Source organism: Coenobita brevimanus, chromosome 8 (assembly GCF_032717465.1).
Source record: "Coenobita brevimanus isolate Jiangsu-jjx chromosome 8, ASM3271746v2, whole genome shotgun sequence".
Classification (NCBI taxonomy): Eukaryota; Metazoa; Arthropoda; class Malacostraca; order Decapoda; family Coenobitidae; genus Coenobita; species Coenobita brevimanus.
Genome location: NC_136961.1, coordinates 1,007,462 through 1,028,807, shown reverse-complemented (window position 1 = coordinate 1,028,807; position 21,346 = coordinate 1,007,462).

Genomic DNA, 21,346 nt, shown 5'->3' with positions numbered 1-21,346 from the left:
TGATGAATAAAACTGATGAATAATTATATAAATCTTACTGATGCAAGCATTGATGGATGGATGGGTCTGGATGATTGAACGATTTTTTTCTTTTTTTCATACACAATTGACTAACAACCTTTATGATGGGGTGCGTAATGCATTAGACAAAGTAAATCGCAGGAGAATACGACCCTCAAGTCCTGAGAAGCTAGACGTTACGTAGTCAGTGTCGACCAAGCTGTTGAACGGGGAGGGTGGTTGTGATTGTATGCTACGTTTTCCATTGTATTTTATAAACTGAAGAGCATCATAACTGTCCAGAGGGGAGGGTGGTGGCTACTCTGTGTATTTCTCCACTTTTTTTCGTCGTCAGTGGTAGGGTGCAATATATTTTAACCTCCTCAGTACGATGACTTCTTGTTTTACCCATGCGTCCTTGGATGCGAGGCCTGGGGGAGGGGGGGACTGGTTTACGATTGAAAATTGAGAGGAAGGATGGGACTGGAGTGTATAGGTGTTGTGATGAGGAGGAGTAGATTGAGATGGTTTGGGCATGTGGAGAGGATGGAGGATGACAGTTAGGTGTGGAGGGATGAGAGGTGTGAATGAAGAATTGAGAGGAAGGATGGGACTGGAGTGTACAGGTGTTGTGATGAGGAGGAGTAGATGGAGATGGTTTGGGCATGTGGAGAGGATGGAGGATGACAGGTGTGGAGGGATGAGAGGTGTGAATGAAGAATTGAGAGGAAGGATGGGACTGGAGTGTATACGTGTTGTGATACTAAACTGTGATGAGGAGGGGTAGATTGAGATTGTTTGGGCATGTGGAGAGGATGGAGGATGACAGCTGGGTGTAGAAAATATAGTGCCCTGGTCCGCTGTGCAGCTTACGGATGCAAAAATGGGCACAGAAATTCATCGAAGAGAGATAGCATTCGTTTTAAAGGCAAGAAATATATCTTGTTGCTAAGTCTATAAGAGTACTGATGAACACTACACTTTTTACACTCGTGCAACATACGATATATTCGCATCGCGTTTAAAGAATTCCAAGGTGCAAAAAATAGGTGTTCAAAGACTAGAGAGAGAGAGAGAGTTGTAATATACAGTTACAGAAAAGTGCATCGATGTCAGTGATTTGTGTATATACCATCGACCTCAGATTTATCTTTGTTATTATAATTAAGCAGACAGTAGGTGAAGGAGGTTACAAAGAAAAAAGATTAAAAAAAAAGTATATTACAATGCAGTAACCTATGACGTTGATTTATTCACACTCTTGACTAAATGTATCCCATACAGTTGGTAGGGCTAGGCAGAAGATATCATAATCTATATATATTTTTGTACTGGGATATGTATTTATACAAAGGAGCGGCATTGAGACAGCGAAAACAATAACGGTGGAGGCTGCAAGTGCTGGTGTTTCAATATGGCCACCGTAAATGACACACTCGCTGCGGAACCTCTCCATGTTATAGAGCTCAGTGGTCGGCAGTGGGTCAAGTTCTGCTAATTTTAAATCTACCCATACGTTGCATCATTAATATATTGCATGAAGAAGTAGCTAAAAATAGACAGTGTCCCCTAATAGATACAGTAATACATCTTTATTATTAAGTTATAATTAAATGATTGAAGATTTTATTGAACTCTATTTTCTTCCCCTCTCGTCCCAGAGCCATGTTTGAAGGTAAAGCTTCTCTCGTATTTACTGACTCCTTTTCCTGTTTTTGTGCATTTAAAGCTGATGTGAATGCTTGTAGCTATTACAGGAATCATGGGCAACATACTGGTGTAATTGTATCCATATTTTCTGTATGATTTGAAGACTGGATGAAACATATGCCAGGCTTACACTAGGTAGGTAAGCTTATGGCGCTGTCAGGATGTACTTATATTTTGTGATGTTGGAGGGATGCCTTCATGTGGTAACACTGATATTACCGCGAAGTGGATCTACCAGGTTATAGAATTATACGCCCCACAGTCCCCTCCCTGACCCCCAAAAGGAGGATGGCGGACGGCAAGAGGTCAACTTTGGCTGGCTGATACCATAGTAGTTCTTTATCTATCTATCTATCTATTGCCAGACGCCTCAATCCCGTTCGGGGTGGCCACAAACAAATCGCCTCCACGTCGCTCTGTCCCCCGCTATTTCACTGCCCCGCTGCCAACTCACACCCCTCTGTCTCATATACCTCTCCACCCCATCCCTCCATCTCATCCTCGTCCTCCTCCTCCCTCTCCCCCCCTCCACCTCACTCACATACACTCTCTTCGTCAGTCTTTCACCTCCCATCCTCTCCACATGGCCAAACCACCTCAGTGTATTCCTCCTAACGCTTCCTATCACATCCACACCACAACGCTCCTTTATATCCTCATTTGACAGCCTGTCTCTCCATGTGACTCCACAGGCTCCTCTTAAGTAAGCAGTCCTAAACTCTGGTTGAGACAGAGAACGTTGATAAGGCAAAAGAATGATTATAAATGTATGTCGACCCAGCATCCTAGCCGTCAATTCTCCAAGTCTAGAGAGAGGGCCGAGGGAGCGCAGTGGTGAATGGAGTCAGTGTGGACCGCGAGTGAGCTAAGAGAGGACGGACGCCCCTGTCACTCCCTCCAGGGACAGAGTGTCGCGGCTGTGTTAGTGGTTCGGTTCCTTACTCTCCTGCAGAAGTCTCACCTCGAAGCCTCCTTCCCCTCGTTCACAAGTCTCAAAAGCCTCCTTGAGCACCTACAGCAGTATTTTTCCCCTCCTGCAAAAGTCTCAAAAGCTTCCTTGAGCACCTACAAGTCTCATTCAGTGGCCTACTCCTCCTCCAGAAGTCTCAAAAACCTCCTTCACCCCCCTCAAGAAGTCTCACCCAGTCCCCTTCCCTCCTGCAGAGGTCCCAGCTCAAAGCCTTATGGTTTACATGCAGTGTATTTTTCTGGAATAGAACAGTGAATTTACCTAACATTTTCTGAGTGTCGATGATCCTGTTAGCTCCGTGATAATGAGGGACGGCATCAGTGCTTAGGACGATTGTGTGATACCATTCCGGCAGAAGTAACTAAAACTCCATTAGTATATTTCTCTACAACGAAGCATCTTTAGGCTGGTTGACAAGGTTGCAGAGAACCTTCAAGACACAGGAGGTTCACCTGAAAGGATAAATACGATTCCGGCAGATATAAGGACAAGACACAATTTTTTTCGCTACGACAAGAGTACAAGCCTTCAAGCTGGTTGAGAAGGTAGCAGAGAACCTTCCAAATAGAGGAGGTTCAAGTCCAAGGATGATGGTGGAAGAGATGAGACTTGGCGACGGAGGTAAGACTGAGGGAGACGGTGGCGGTGGCGGGGGTCTACAGGCAGGCCAGTGGAGCGCCGACCCCGAGACTGGGCTGGTGACACTGACGGAGGCGGCTCTGGCCAGGCTAATCAACGCTGACCCCACGATCTACCTACACCAGGTCAGCCAGCCTGCCTCCCAAAATGAACCCAACCCGCGCAGTGACGTCACGCGCGGTCCACCTCACCACCAACCGCTCTCTCACCCTCATTCCACTCCTTCATTCTCATTCCACTCCTTCATTCTCATTCCACTCCTTCATTCTACGTCCTCGCTCATTCTATATTATGTTCCCCACATTTAGTTAATATTTTCACTTAAATTTCTGGTGAAAGGCAATTAAGTCATCACTGATATTTAATTCACTTACAGTAGGATACATTTATCCAAATGCAGTGTACCATTATTATACCGATAGTTCTTATGGACAATACTAGTATAAATGATGACAAAAACAGTGATATATAACACAGGAATTCTCTTTAAGGTTAAACACAATGAAAGGTTTTAAAAGTAGAATATATTGTAAATATAACTTTAACTGGTACATTGAAACTAGGCAAATACATCCAGTAAAATTTAAACATTAATACTGAGGGAATACACTGTCTTAACTTTAACATAAGGAAAGTTCAGTTTTCTCCAGTGAAGATTACTAACAGTTCAGGTAACAAGTTTCATAGTTTTCCTTGGCATTCCTTTATATACAGCATATTTCTGTTTGTTCATTCTGAGTATTTTGTTGTCTCATCCTAAAGAAGATGGATATTCTTGCATAAAAAGAAATTATCTCATGTGGCAAATCTACTCCAGCACTTTTTATCTCTGATGTAAGAGTCTGTACACACAATAGTCCTTCTCTCAAGCCCTCACCGTGCACGCCTTTAAACGCTTCCCACATTACTAATAACTTTGAGTAAAAGCTATCAGAGGGGATATATAAATGACCTCTACTGATCATTTCAGTCCATGACTTACTAGAGGAATCACAGTTCCTCTAGTACATCATCCACTTCCTCCACATCCAAATCCATTTCCTTAAAGGGAAGGCTTGTTAAGCAAATTTCCAGACCAAGTTCACGATCATGAGAGGAAGGTTTACAGCTTGTTTCACAATCACTGTTTTCTCCATTATTGCTTACATTACCCTTCTCACTGACTACAACATACTCTCTCCCCAATATGAATTTTCTCAGCCGGTACTTAAAACTAAGAGCATGAGGGTGATCATGGGGTCCACTCATTTGCCTGATACAGCCGAAAAACTGCTCTATGCAGTCTTGATTTAGCCTCCTAGTCATTATATATTCAAATCCATAGTTTTGTTTCAGCATTTCATACAATCCTAAGAGAGACAGGCTAGATAAAATCAAACCCTTCTGGAAACCATAGAGAGTTTTTGTTGCAGAATTATATACTCTCATAGTTGACATCAAACTGACCATCTTTTGTAATATATCTGCCTGGTGATCAAAATACATTCCAAATGCACATCGCTCTTGCTTATCACCATACATGTGAGAATTCATCACATCAAACCACTGATCAACAAGGCAAATGAATTTTGCTGTTGCATCCCAGTGATTACTCTGCAATAATCCTCTCTGTCCTAAATACTGAAGTGCACTTGCACAGCTCTTTGACAGCAGCTGTGTTGCATACTTAACTCGCTGCCGCTGTTGACCAGTCACATTAAGATGAATGTCAGTTACTTTATAGGCTAAACCATATTCTGTTTTTATCTTTGCTAACATCTCACGAATACAGTCATCAGACACAGTGTCACCATTCTCCAGCAAAAATCCAGAATCCAAAAGATTATTTCTGATTAGCTTCACCATATGTGGGACATCGGTAAAGACAAAAACTTCCCTATTAGTACATGGATTTTTGAAAGACACATTCCTAGTTTTCACGGGATCTATGCCCAGTGCCTTCCACACACGAAGATTACATGGTCCTAAATCGTGTACTATGGCTATAACTGAGTAACCTACTGACTCTACTTTTCTAATCAAATCAAGTATAATATTCTGCATGTTTGATTCATCAAAGTTATAATTAATTGGTTGCTTCCACTGCCCTACAAGGCTTCTTAACATGACAACATTTACATTGCTGTGTGGCTTGTATAAGATGTCTGTTCCTTTGTCATAAGACCATTGCTTGCTGATACTCATCTCATCAAAACACATAACTACCAACTTCTCTTTATAATCTAAAGTGTCTGCCTTTGATTTCATGAGGTTTATGACTGATGACAAGATGCCTGGCTCACAAGGAAAACTCTTTGCTCTGTCTTTTAAAGTGCTCTCTGATGGTAGTGGGAAGCCTACAGTGTTTTTAAGATACTTATAGCATTTTCGACTTAGACTCCTTAATGTCATGGCACGAGCTATGTCCTCCTCTGGCCAATTTTTAATACATTTACTTTTATTGAAAATTATATCAGTTTGATTCTGAGTGAAAATAGGCTTTAAAATATCAATCACTTTTTGTTTCACTTCACTGTCACGTCCATACCGCATCTCACCTCACCTTTCTGGACCTCACGTGACGTCACACCCACCTGCGCGAGTTTGTCAGGCTGGCTGACCTGGTGTAGGTAGATCGTGGACGCAACAAGCTAACAACCAAAGGATCGGAGTGGAGACAGGTGAGAGGGGTCCTTATCCTGCAGTGGTGTGTCACAGGCTGATGATGATGATGATGATGATTATGATGAAGACGGATGTTACTGCTGATGATGTTGATGCTGCTGCTGATGATGATGTTGATGCAAACTCTAGAATATGGTTATATGATAGTGATGTATTTGATGATAATGGTGATGATATTGATATAACTTCTGTACTACATTTTTAACAGTGTTGGGCTGGTGATGACGTGCTGCTGCTGCTGACGATGATGATGATGATGATGATGATGACGACGAGGAAGATGATGATGGTGATGATTACGACAACGAAGACGACGACGACGATGACGACGACGACGATGATGACGACGACGATCTTCAAGTCATTGGCTGAGTCACCTCTCCCTTTCCTTTCTGTTTAACTTCGTGTTTTGTTGACTGTGTGTGTGTGTGTGTGTGTGTGTGTGTGTGTGTGTGTGTGTGTGTGTGTGTGTGCTTGCATATGTTCGTGTATGTGTATCTTGGTTGATGATACCGTGGTTATTCAAATGGCAGAATTATTTCCACACATTCATAGTTTTATTTCAAGGGTAAATATTATTCCAAGAACATAGGACCTTTTACCTGTACAATTACGAGACACTTACGCAATATTCTGAAAAGCTTATTACATCCCATAGACCACAGCACAGGGTTCCATAAGTCACTGATCACCGTCTCTTTATGTATCGTTAGGAAGTGGATGAATATGAGTGAAGTAATACATATACCTGTATTTTGGTTTTTATTTAAAGGTAGGAATTAACCTCACATATTCTTTTTTATTTTAAGGATACAACACATGATTTTCTACACTTTATCACAGTAGCTCTAGGACCGGCCCTGCCCGTCTGCTTCTCACTAACCATTTTCGGATGAGAGGTGTTGTACTCATATAGGCTTTAGTGATTATAGTGAAGCCAAGTTACGTTCTACCAGTCCCACACATTGTCACACACCATCACCCTCTCACACCACACCATACCATACCACCCTCCCACACCGTATCACACCACACCATACCAGTCTCTCACACTACACGACACGAAATCACACTCACACACCACACAAAATCACCCTCCCACACCGCACCACAAAAAATCCTCCTCCCACACACCACACCACACCACACAAAATTACCCTCCCACACCACACATAACCACGCTTCCACACCACACCACACTACAAAAAAATCCTCCTCCCACATCACACCACAAATAACCACCCTCCCACACCACACCACACTACACAAAACCACCCTCCCACACCACACCACACCACACCACACCACAAAAAAATCCTCCTCCTACACCACACCACAGAAAATCACCCTCCCACACCACAACACACACAACCACCCTCCCACACCACACCTCACCACACAAAGGCACCCTCCCACACCACACCACACATAACCACCCTCATACACTACACAACCCTCACCACACAACCCTCCCCACACCACACAACCCTCCCCACACCACACCACAACCCCCCCACCACCACACCACACCACACCACACCACACCACACCACACCAAGGAGATAACCTAAGGGGCCTGAAGCTCCTGCATCTAGTAATTCTGAGCTTGTTTCCAGGTAACTCCACACACACACACCTCAGGTCACGTCTTTCACAGAAGAGATAACAGAAGGACAGCGAGCGTAACTGAATGGCAAGCCACAGATGGAGTGAGAAGAAGAGATGCACAGAGAACAAGATGGAGAGATCATATGATGCAGATCTACCGAGCAAGGACGGAACTGGCTAACAATCAATGGATCAGAGTGGAGAAAGGTGAGAGGGTCCTTATCATGCAGTGGTGTGTCACAGGCTGATGGTGATGATATTGATGATGATAATGATGTAGATGCTGATGGTGGTGATGCTTTAACATCTCAACGTATGAGGTTACAGAATGCACAGTGAGGCTGCATAGTCAGGAAATGGAAGAATATGAGTGCATTTAAGTATTTATGTAATGTGATGAATAAGGATGGATGATTAGAGGATGAAGTGACTGGAATGATGCGTCAGGGAAGGAGGGTTGCTTGTTCTCTAAAAAGCAGTGATTAGGAAGAGGGAACTGAGGATGAAAGTATGAAAAAAAAGGGCACTGCATGCTGTGATTCCCACTTTAAAGTATGGAAGTGAAGCTTGGATCTTGCTGGAAGGACATAAGTCAAGAGTGAGAGCGGTGGAAATGAGCTATTTGAGAGGAGCATGTGGAGTTTCATAGAGAGACAGACAGACAAATGGGCAGATGAAGGAGCGTTGTGATGCCGATGTGGATGAGACTGAAAGCGTTAAGAGAAACACTTCGAGATGGTTTGGCCATGTGGAGAAGATGGCGAATAAGAAAATGACCAGAAGAGTGCACATGAGTTAGCTGGAAGGATAGAGGGGGATGGGGAGACCGACGATGAGACGGAGGGAAAGAGAAGAAACATATGACTGGGATACTTGAGCTAAATGGTAGAGGACAGTACATCATGAAGGCGATTTGCTTGTGGTCACCCCTTACGGGATTAAGGCGTCTGGCTATAGATAAACAGATTTAGATAGAAAGGTAGGTGATGATGATAATATGATGGTGATGATGAGAAGGAGTAGGAGAATGGTAATGATAATGAGAATGACGGTGTAAATAATGATGATAATGATGATGATGGTGGTAATGAGGACGACAACTACGATGATGACGATTATGATGATGATGATATTGATGATGATTTTTGTCGGCAGGTGGAAGGACGAAACAGCAGGAACTCTACCATCGGTCCAAGCATCCACGATTCCACATCCACCCATCCGTCCATCCATCCATCCATCTCGCTTGATGTTAACCCTCTCGCACACGATAAGTTTCAGTAAGTTTTCTGGCTCACGATTTTATACGACGAAGCCGCCCGGCCGGGGAGCGCGCGCGGCAAATTTGAGCGAATGAAACACATTCTTGCCTTATTTTCGCCACCCAAAAATCCATGTATTCCCATGAAACCTTTCTCAAGGTAGGCATCGATGTTTGTTCTATCTGATAAACAGGACCAAAACACAGGAAAACACCAGCAAAAAAGTTATTAGCCCTGGAAGCATGGTCGAGTAAACTGTTTTCACTTCCCAACATCGCCGTTTGAATGTTTTCCATCATACAGGAAAATGATCTAATAAGTTTTTATAGAGAATTTCATCAGCTTTCTAACGAAACAAATCCGGTTGAGATATGATGTATACTTTTCGAGAAAATGGCCAAAAACTGAAAGCCATTTTCGGAAAAAATTCACTGACCTCTGATAGCTAAATTTTCCCAGACACCTTATGTTTTTATTACATAGTAATATGCCCAAATTCACCAGCTTTCCCCATCTCAAAGAAGAACCCCATATGCCTCATAGTTCTCGAGTAAATCGAAAGAAAGTATAGGCACCCCGTCCGTGATTGACTTTCGTGATGCGCGCACGGCGTACGCAATGTTCCCGCCTACGTAACAACGAATTCTTATCATAAATATTACATAGTTATGTATTGTACATACGTAGAATTTACTGCTCTTTATCATGGTTCAAACGTGAAATCGATACGTCCAATAGTTTTCGAGTAATTGGCCGACAAAGTGAGAGTATTACTACGAGCGTTAATCAATGGTAACAGCCGCGAAGAGACACTCATTTCCACCGCCTTTTCTCGCACAAAACGTAACATAATGCTTACATTTTGGTATTGATCATACGTAGAATTTAATGGTATAGATCATGGTTGTTACAGAAAATCGATAAGTCTAATAGTTTTCGAGTAATTGGCCGACAAAGTGAGGTTAGTACTCCGAGCGCTTGTCACTGATAACAAACGCGAGGGAAAAAAAAAAAAAACTCGCCTTTTACCCCCCAAAACGCTACCAAAGGCTTACATTCTGGTATTGATTATACGTAGAATTTAGTGGTATTGATGATGGTTGTAACAGAAAATCGATAAGTCTAATAGTTTTCGAGTAATTGGCCGACAAAGTGAGGTTATTACTCCGAGCGAATGTCACTGATAACAAACGCGAGGAAAAAAAACATTTCCCTCGCCTTTTACCCCCCAAAACGCTACCAAAGGCTTACATTCTGGTATTGATTACACGTAGAATTTAGTGGTATTGATGATGGTTGTAACAGAAAATCGATAAGTCTAATAGTTTTCGAGTAACTGGCCGACAAAATGATGTTATTACTCCGAGCGCTTGTCACACAACAACCGCTAGGAACAAAAACATTTCTCTCGCCTTTTACCCCCCAAAACGCTACCAAAGGCCTACATTTTGGTATTGATCTTACGTAGAATTTAGTGGTATTGATGATGGTTGTAACAGGAAATCGATAAGTCTAATAGTTTTCGAGTAATTGGCCGACAAAGTGAGGTTACTCTTCCGATCGCTACCAACTTTTACACACACAGTTTTTTCCTTGCACACCTGCCTGAAGACTATGCTACCAACTTTTTCCCCCTATCTGTACAGACTGTTACATCTTCCATGGATGTTTTCCTATTGTTATAACCTACTACACATAAACATAACTCTTCTATAGTTACTGCTGTGGAGATTTACTTTCTTTCATATGTGTAATCTGTAGGAGAAAATGGTTATTTGTCTGAAAGTTGGAGAGGTAATGGTAATAGATTATTATATATATATCAACAAAATTAGCAGAACTCACTTCCTCCAGGGGTGTTGTCCAGTTAGACCAGGGATTTGAAGATGAGGAGTTATGTAGTGTGTGTGTGAGTCAGCTTCTCCCTGAGAGTATGAGGCAACGCTATTTTTAGTACACACCACACTCGTTCACGGAAACTCGCAGCTTGTTTGACGTATATTTCATACAATTCCATACGCATTTACACTATCAGAATCACAATAATTCCAGCCCTAAAACACCGGTAATTCTCCCCTCCCGCCTTCAGGTTTGCCCCTTCACAACACTCTGTTTCATGCCGTACGTAACGCTTGCTGGCTCCATAATTTCACCAAGCCATCCACAGTATCTTTCACACAATATATATTTATGCCTTGGCTTCATTTATATACGTATTTCCACTCACGCCATACGGCCTACGGGGGGGCGGAGTGGCGAAACCCCGCTACACTGACCATGCGTCTATTTAACTTTAGTATCAATTGCTTCTTCATAAGCTTTCCAGCTGTCTGAACAGATCAGCAGTAGTTTTAAAAACTAAAATAACTCGGTTCTGGTGCTCAGTTTGGTACGTTTATTTTCCTTTTATCAGAACTGGCGCGGCAAATTTTGAGAAAAGTCCCTCAAGTAACTCCTATTATTTTTTTTACTAGGTTTCTAATGATGTCCATAGATCCGTTGTTGCTTTAATAGTTTTCTAGACAACGCAGTCTTGGCGCATTTCTCTGCCACCCTATTATACCATGTCATATAGTGTTCTCGCTTGCTTGCTCTCTACGCTCGCTCGGTTGAACAATAAATCACTGAAGAAAAGGTGGTATAAAGCCCCCTAAGCCGCCGTAGTATTATAACCCTCGGTATGCAGTTCGTTCCCTGTGGCCTTGTAACTTTGTGTACCCGAAGCGCTTACAAAATAACTTGAAATAATTTTCCTTTCGTAACTAGACTCGTTTCACTTTAACTTGGCCTGAGTTGTTGTTGTTGTTGTTCTTGTTACATCTTAGGCTCCTCTGGATGTGAACCCAGTGTTATATTGAAGGACTGTCTGTGTTGTGGTGGTGTGGTGCAGGAAGTGAGTGGGTGTGCTGTGGTGTGGGGGTGCCACTTTGCAGTATGAGCACAGGGGATTGTATGTGTGTTATATTTTGTGTTAGTATTGTAGCAGGGAAGGTTGGTGTACTCGTGTCTCTGGGTTCGGTAGTGTCTGAAGGGTGTATGTCTGGTGGCGGCACATGAAGGATGCTGTTTGGTAGAAAGTTTTGGCTGTCTGGGGTGTGTGTGTGTTTACGTATGTGCTTGGTATAGAAAGTTTTGGCTGGCCGGGGTGTCTGTGTGTTTATGTATGTGTCTGGTATAGAAAGTTTTGGCTGGCTGGGGTGTCTGTGTGTTTATGTATGTGTTTGGTATAGAAAGTTTTGGCTGGCTGGGGTGTCTGTGTGTTTATGTATGTGTTTGGTATAGAAAGTTTTGGCTGGCTGGGGTGTCTGTGTGTTTATGTATGTGTTTGGCAGAAAGTTTTGGCTGGCTAGGGTGTTTGTGAGTTTGTGAATGTGTCTGGGAAGTGTAGAGTCGGGTGGAGGAGGGGATATGTTGCAAAGATACTCTGTGTAGTGTTGGGCGGTTGTTCGATTTTGTTTGTGGAGAGGATGATGCAACATAAGGTTACAAAGGTGGGACGGATCTGTAGCTGAAGTGATGAACTGTGTGCCTCTCATATTCACTTGGTCTCTGACTGAAATTAGTTATGTTTCTTGGTGTAGGCTGTCAGTACTTGTGGTCTTAGTGTCTTCTGCTATCAAGGTATTGTTTTCTGTTCTTTAAAGCTCCTTCGTGTTTGTGTTGGATATGATTACGGCTCAGCTTGTGCGGCAGTAATTTACGGTTGTTTTAATGTATTACTTATAAGTGGAGGATGGAGTTGGGATGTATATGAGAGAGGGTGTGAATTAGGGGGAGTGATGCATAATGACAGGGGACAGGGTGGCATAGAGGCGACTTGTTTGTGGCCACCTCTTACGGGATTAAGTCGTCTGGCTATAGATAGATGGATAGACAGATAGCTTATAGTTTCCATACGGTTTGCCGAGTAGTAGCGATAGTTATCACTAGAATTTGATGGTAGTCACGAATGAGTGCCGTGGAAAGGATGTTGGGCTGTAGTATTGGCTGTTTCTGCTACTGATCTGCGTGACATTCTCATATGCTTTAAATGAAACTCTGTGTCAAGTTAAAGTGAAAGGCGTGTATGTTTGTGTAGGAGGAACGAGAGACAAGGAGGTATTCTGTGGCCTGTTTTCTTTGTGCTTCCTACAAGACACAGTAATAGTTATGACGGGGCATTTTTGTGGGTCAGCACACACTTACGGCCTCTCATTATACAAGGTGGTCCATATATTACGCCACCCAGTTCTTGTGTGTTGCGGGCACGGCTCAGTGAACATTACCAGTGTCTACCCTGCATCATTATCTACGTCCCACAACCCTCTTCAGGCTTAGCTTTATAATATAGGCTTTAATTTAGGTCCACTGATTGCATGGTGGAGAATTCCCATAACCTTTTTTATGCTTAGCTGTATATCATTGTATTGTATAATCTTTTATGCCCACTGATCACACGGCTGAGCAGTAATTTGGTGAAGCGATCAGAATGTCTTAGCTCATCACAAAAGCCGTCCCCACAACACACAAGACTGCAGAGCGCAATATACTGATCACCTATATTAAGTCAAAGCCACAGTTAAAAAGGTAATGAAACAAGACAGAAAATTTAAGTTTTCATTATTAATACTTCAGTACAAAATACATTAACAGAGACAGCAATATAAAATATGCATTCAAAAGTAGCATTTGTCCACAGAACATCCTGGACTTGCAAGGCAGATCACACCATCACCACCAGGCTTCTCTCGGCAGGTCAGGGCAGATCACCAGCAGCAGCAGCAAGTAATCTCACGGCTGGGGAAGACACGACACCCTGCCGCCGCCGCCGCCGTCACCACCACCACACCACCAGGCATCTCAGAGTAGTGGAAGACACCACACCACCGTCAGGCTTCTCACGGCAGGGCAGACCAAACTTCAGCAGGGTATGACCAGTGTGGCAAGGAAGCAGCAACAAGGCAGCAGACTCCAGCACGACCTGTGAACCAGATGTGTATTAGTTCAAATCAGTGTTAGCTTTAGTTATTTAATCTTCTATCTATCTCTATCTATTGCCAGACGCCTCAATCCCGTTTGGGGTGGCCACAAACAAATCGCCTCCAAGTCGCCCTGTCCCCCGCCATTTCACTGCCGTGCTCCCAACTCACACACCCCTCTCTCATATACCTCTCCACCCCATCCCTCCATCTCATCCTCGGCCTCCCCCTCCCTCTTCCCCCCTCCACCTCACTCACATACACTCTCTTCGTCAGTCTTTCACCCTCCATCCTCTCCACATGGCCAAACCACCTCAGTGTGTTCCTCATAACGCTTCCTATCACATCCACATCCACACCACAACGCTCCTTTATATCCTCATTCGTCAGCCTGTCTCTCCATGTGACTCCACAGGCTCCTCTTAAATAACTCATTTCCACTGCTCTCACTCTTGACTTGTGTCCTTCCAACAACGTCCAAGCTTCACTTGCGTACGTTAGAGTTGGTATCACAATACTGTCATGTAGTAACTTTTTCACTTCCATGCTCACTTCCCTGTTTCTTATCACTGCTTTCAAAGAACCAGCAACCTTTCTTCCCTGTTGTACCCTTTCAAGCACTTCACCCTCCAAACCTCCATCCTTACTCATCACACTACCCAAGTACTTAAACGTACTCACATTTTCCAATTCCTCACCATCCAACCTCGCTGTCCATTCACTGACTTCACCTCTCTCAAAGACCATCACTTTACTCTTCCCTACATTCACCTTTAGATTCCGTTTCTTACACACTCTCCCAAACTCATCCACCAAGCCTTGCAGCTCTCCTTCGTCTTCACTCAACAACACAGTATCATCTGCAAACAACAGTACAGGGAGTTTCCAAACACTACCCTCTCTCACCAGGGCCAGTCCAACATCCACTACCCTACCTTGTACCTCTTTTATTACCCCATCCATGTACAGATTGAACAACCATGGAGACATGACACATCCCTGTTTCAACCCAACCTTCAAAGAGAAAAATTCACTTAGTTCACCATCCACACGCACTACAGCCTTTGCACCATTGTACATACTCTTCACAGCATTCAACAACTTCCCATCTACTCCATATATTCTTATCACTTTCCACAATCCTTGTCAATCCACCCTGTCATATGCTTTCTCCAAATCCATGAAAGCCGCATACAACTTCTTTCCCTTCTCTAGAAACTTTTCCACTCAAGATCTAAGAATGAATATCTGATCTACACAACCTCTTCCCTTCCTAAAGCCTCCCTGTTCTTCTCCAACTAATTTCTCTGTTCTTTCTCTAACTCTGTCAATAAGTATCCTACCATACACTTTTCCTATTATACTAAGAAGACAGATGCCCCTATGATTACCACACACTTCTTTTTCCCCTTTTCCTTTGTACAAGGGAATAATTATACCTGACTTCCAATCCTCTGGGACTCTACCTTCCTCCCAGGCCAATCTGCACATCTTCCACATCCATTCTACTACTATCTCTCCCCCATGCTTCAGCATTTCACCACACACTCCATCAATTCCTGGGGCTTTCCCCGATTTAACATTCTTCATTGCTTCCACAACTTCTATCCTACTGATTTCTTCCTGTCTTCTCACCTCCCTCCTTCTCCCAGCCATTCCCCAGCCACTTATACTCGCATTACTTCCATCCTTTATGTTCTCTATGTTAATAAGTAAATGTTTAATCTGAAGTGTGACGTCACTGGTGCATTATAGGAGCAACGTTGAGAGATGCTGGAGATGAGTGAAGATTTTATTCTTTACGGTGTTAGTCTACTTCTTATTATGGTAATTCTTATGCCCATGTGTTTATCAGTGTTTGCTGTCATTATCGAGAGGTGTAGTCGGCTGATGTAAGTTGTAATTATTAGCTATAAGGATGATATACGGCGGTGTGTATCTCCAGGTGACCAAGATGTCCCTTTAAACTGGAGTAAGCAGTGCTACTTAAATCCCCCGATATTCACACCATCTGTTTAGGTTTTAAGGTCGAATGTGATCCTGTACATGGGCAGGCATAGTAGGTTAATTGGCTGGAAAAAATGAGGGGATGTGTGTAAAAACTAATGGGTAGTTTGTTTACATCGGGGATATAAACTCCGCGAGTCCCTTTAACTCTTGCAATCCCGGTGATGCCCTTTTCAGTTTATTCATAGTGCCAGAAGGCAATTTTATTCAACTTATGCAAAGTCTCTGCTATTGCAGGAGTTCAGTGAGGCTGTGCCTAACCCCTACACTTCCAGAAGTCTATACAAAGCTAAATATAATCATGAGATGGCATGAAAAAAAAAAAAAAAAATCCCTGCTCTGTGAGTTAAACTAGTGAAGACTGAAGGTATTAACATGTGTAGGAGAGACACTGGATAAAGCCTGATTGGAGATATAGTATATTGAACTGGAAGGACTGCATACCTTACATCCTTCATTAACCATTGCTGCTACCTTTAAATAAGAATTATCATACTGAAGGTAATTACTAGCAGCCTTCATTAACATATTACTGTACTGTAATTAGGAGAGAGGTTTCATAAGTTGATTGAAAGTCAGGAGACAGCAGGAATATACCATTACTGTTGAGGGTGATGAATTTGTGTGTAGGCTATGATATAGGAAGCATATCTCAGAATATGGATGTACAAGGTTAATCATATCTTGTATAGTACTTACACTTTCAGATTTGATAGCTTTTCCTTTTGTAATCTTTACTGAATGATGCAATCAGTTCATGATTACACATTATATAATCTCAGACTTCATCTGTGTCATTGTAGTTGGCTCACCTTGACAAATTTTAGTCCTTCTGCTGCTTAGTTCCTGTATCTAAGTGGCAGAATAAGACAGTATTATGGTTTTGCATTCTCCCCATAGATCTTCATTGTGATTTGCATGATAATCTAGTCTTTATCTCTAGAAACAGCTCAGCATTCAAGGTGGAGAGATGCCAGGTTTTTGTCAGTTTAGGGTGGACATGTAGTCTCTATGGTTTGTCTTTATTGTTTTATGTATTCATTATTATTATTATTTTTTACTGTGGATCAAATTTAGCGATTCATCTCTTCCGTTTATAAATCGGTACAACAGATAGGCTTTCATTCTCAGTTCTCACAGAAGGTATGACCAATGAGTACTGTACTGTCTTCCTGTGCAGTGTATATTTTGTCATTTGTACTCTCATTATAAGTTTCATTAAAGAATTTGTATCATATGTTTAGTTTCTGTGTCACTCAGTGTGTTAAGTTTATGTAATATATGGTTAATCGTTTAAGTCCTGCCGTTGATAGCAGTCTAAGTTGCAGTTTTTACTTTCTCCCTTTATATAAGTAGCAACTGCTCTATATTCTTTCCATAGCACTTGTTCATGATTAGCATTAAACTGCAGGCTTAGGTATTCCAAGTAGCTCAGGGAATTTCGAGATATCTCCTCCTAAAGCGACATTAATAGGTACATGACAATTGAGTTTAGTCTGTGCATGTTGTTCAATTTCCCATTTTTTGTAACATGTAAAGAAATAAAATACAGTAGAAGTTTTAGCCGATATACTAGTGGGGCCACGGTAGCATGGTCAGCATGGTGCTGGCCTGCTGATCAGGAGGACCCGGGTTCAAGTCCCGGTGTGATAGAGGTTTCTTTAAAATGTGGCTGAGGGAAGTTTGCGTAGCAGGCTTTCCTTAAAACCACAAGGCCCCATACTCACACACACCAAGACACTTACACACACTAGCACACACATCAAGACACACACACACTACTACATACATACACAGATCAAGACACACACACACTACTACACACACAAGACACGTACATAGCCACAGCCACCTTCACACAGTAGACACACACACACTACTACACACACACACCAAGACACGTACACAGCCACCTTCACACAGTAGACACGCCACACACACACACACACACAGGGTGGGACAGACACACCACAGGCAGACAGAGAAGGATATATAAAACATAGGGAGTGAGAGAGGAGGGGGTTTTATTAAAAAGTCTAATTTTGGTATACCTCCTGTGGCAAAATTGATATAGCCCCCCCTTTAATATTTTTTGGATATTTTCATTTAGTGCCCCCCAGGCCCCAGACCCACTCGGCTGAACCAAATCGTCTGGCGTCAGCTGGAACATGATATACTAGAGTTATGCCGGTCATGTGGGGGTTAATGGTGACAGTGTAGTAACTGTCAGGCTCCTATGACTCACTCAGCCGATTAAAATCGTCTGTCAGCTGGAATGGAATACTAGAGTTGTCCCAAGCACCAGAGGGTTAAGAAAAAGCCTTAGATTAACTAAGGCCTTTTCTTAACCCCCTGGTTGTTGCTCGGGACAACTCTAGTACCCCATTTCAGCTGACTCAGACGATTTTATTCGACTGAGTGAGTCATAGGAGCCTGACAGTGTCAATACCGTCACCATTAACCCCCTCACGACCGACATAACTCTAGCATCATGTTCCAGCTGACGCCAGACAATTTGGTTCAGCCGAGAGAGGATCCTAGGATCCTGAGAGACACTATAACATCACAAACAAAATACAAAATGCCTTCCCTCCATCTTGAACGTACTATAATTCATTTACATTAAGTATGCTCGTATTTTCGTATTTTTGCAGCTTATTTCATGTATCTTAGTTAAAAGAAAAAATACTACATGAGCCGGTGAATAAAACCAACACTTGTAGACGAAGAATATAATTACCAAACAGTTTCGGTGGACACTGCCACCATCTTCAGTGGTCAAGATAGTGAGAGGGAGTGACATACTGACCATACAAGGGTTCCTTTTATGCGTGTGTGTGTGGAAGGGTGGGGGTGTGCGTGGGGTGGGGGATTGTAAGCGGGGATTAACCCCGGGGGATTTTGGGGGACATTACCGGACAGGTCAGGTGTAATTCCTATCTGACCTTACTCGCAGCAGGAAGGATGTCCTTCCTGCTACGACACAGGTAAGGTCAGATAGGAATTACACCTGACCTGTTCGGTAATGTCCCCCCCCAAAACCCCCTTGGGTTAATCCCTCGCTTACAATCTACCCCACCCCACCTCACCTTTACCCCACCCTTTCACACACACAGGCATAAAAAGGAACCCTTGTATGGTCAGTATGTCACTCCCTCTCACTATCTTGACCACTGAAGATGGTGGCAGTGTCCACCGAAACTGTTTGGTAATTATAGTCTTCGTCTACAAGTGTGGGTTTTATTCACCGTCTTTGATTATCACGCAAGAGTGATTCATCCAGCCAATACTACGAGCTCTGTATCTTTTCATAGCCCTTCTTCGTGACTAGCATCGTATTCTAGTTATCAATAGTTACAACTGAGCATTCAAGTTGGAGGGATCACAACTTTAAGCAATTACAGTAAACAAACAAACAAAAAGCAAGTGTCGTCCTCTTGACCTCTCGTCTTCGCAGGAATGCAGCGGTGACGCCATCTTGTGCGTGGAATGCGTGAAGTGCAGGCTCTTGAGTGGCAGGAGCACGGAGCTACGGGAGACTTAATAATATTCGCTAGTCAGCCAGTCTAGAAGCCTGGGACATTTGCCTGAAATAATAATAATAATAATAATAATAGAAATAACAACAAAACCAGTCATATACATAATTCAATATCTTAGTCACTCGATCTGTCCATTCCGCCCCTTCAGTACGAGGACGCATTTCTGTAAGCTATTTTTTCTAACATGGGAGGTTCGATACGTTTGATTAAGCCTATCCATAAGACTCCTAAAGCTGAGTAAATGCCTCTGAAAGTTGCAAAATATAAAATATAAAACGTCTATATGATATAAAAACCTTTGTTCGCCTCCGGGACTCGATTTGTGGCGCCTAGAACAAGTGCTGACGTCATGTTTACACTTTGCTACCTTTAGACGATTTCCTGGAGCTTAAAGAAACCCTCTCGGGATGATGGGACAGACACAATAACCCCTTCAGACAGAGAATGAATTAGTTACTTTGTTCTAGGTAACCGGACGATTTTATTCAGCTTAGGAGATCCCCTCGTAGTGAAGGGGTTGATGGTGACTGTATCTAACCCCTCCAGTACGAAATTTCTCTCCAGAGTTGAAGAAAATCGTCTGGAGGAAGAAAGATGAATACGGAAAAAAGTGTTAATGTGGACAATGAGTTAGATAAGACTGGTTTGGTTAAGGTAGGGTAGGGATGGGACGGTTGTGGCAGGGTGGGGTAGCGTTGGGTCGGTTATGGCCGGGTGGGGTAAGGTTGGGTTAGTTTTGGCAGGGCGGCGTAGGATTGGGCCGGTTTTGGCAGGGTGGGCAAGGATTGGGTCTGTTTTGGCAGGGTGTGGTAGGAATGGTTCGGTTTTGGCCGGGTGGGGTAGCGTTGGGTCGGTTTTGGCCGGGTGGGGTAGGATTGAGTTTTTTTGGGCAGGGTGGGGTAAGGTTGGGTTGGTTTTGGCATGGTGGGGTAGGGTTGGGTCGGTTTTGGCAGGGTGGGGTAGGACTGGGTCAATTTTGTCAGGGTGAGGAAGGATTGTGTCGGTTATGACAGAGCATAGAATAGGTTTTGGTTGGTTTTGGCAGCGTGGGTTTTGATTGGGTCGGTTTTGGCAGAGTGGGTTTGATTGGGTCGGTTTTGGCAGGGTGGGGTAGGATTGGGTCGGTTTTTGCAGGGTGAGGTAGGATTGGGTCGGTTTGGCCAGGGTGTTAGGACTCCATATTATAATTACAAATCATAATAGTTCCGTCATATCCAACGCCTATTTCACTCAGTTATACTACACTGTCTCATCAGATTTGGGGCGATCTCCTCTACGATTTTTGTTCTTCCCCGCTTAGTTCAGTCCTTTAGTTCATTCATGACCCTTGGCTTTCCTTTTTATTTTTATTTTTTATGTGGTGGAGGGCAGGGGCACGAGGCTAGACCACCATTAGTCCAGAATATTTAAGGGTAGGCCACCAAGCTACGCCCTGGTAACGTCTACACGTCAAAACATCTGTCCACCTCTGGGACTTGAACCGCAGAGGTCTGGACGCAGAGCTCCCGGTCTGCGGATGTCACTTTTACACTTTGCTAGCTTCTGACGATATCCTACAGCTTCAGAAAACCCTCTTAGGATGACGGGACAGAATCATGTAACCCTTCAGACCAAGAACGATCTATTTACTTTGTCCTAGCTGACCGCACGATTTTATTCAACTTAGGAGATCCCCTGACAGAGAAGGGATTGATGCTGGCTGTATCTAATCCCTCAAATTCAAACTTCCTCTCCAGAGCTGAAGAAAATCGTCTGGAGAAAGAATGAAGAAAACTGAAGAAAGTGTTAGAGTGAAAAATGAGTTAGATAAGATTGGTTTGGTTAGGGCAGGGTAGGGTTGGGTCGGTTATGCCAGGGTGGGGTAGGGTGGGGTCGGTTTTGGCAGGGTGAGGTAGGACTGGGATAATTTTGGCAGGGTGAGGTAGGACTTGGATGGTTTTTGCAGGGTGGGGTAAGATTGGGTCGGTTATGGCAGGGTGGGGTAGG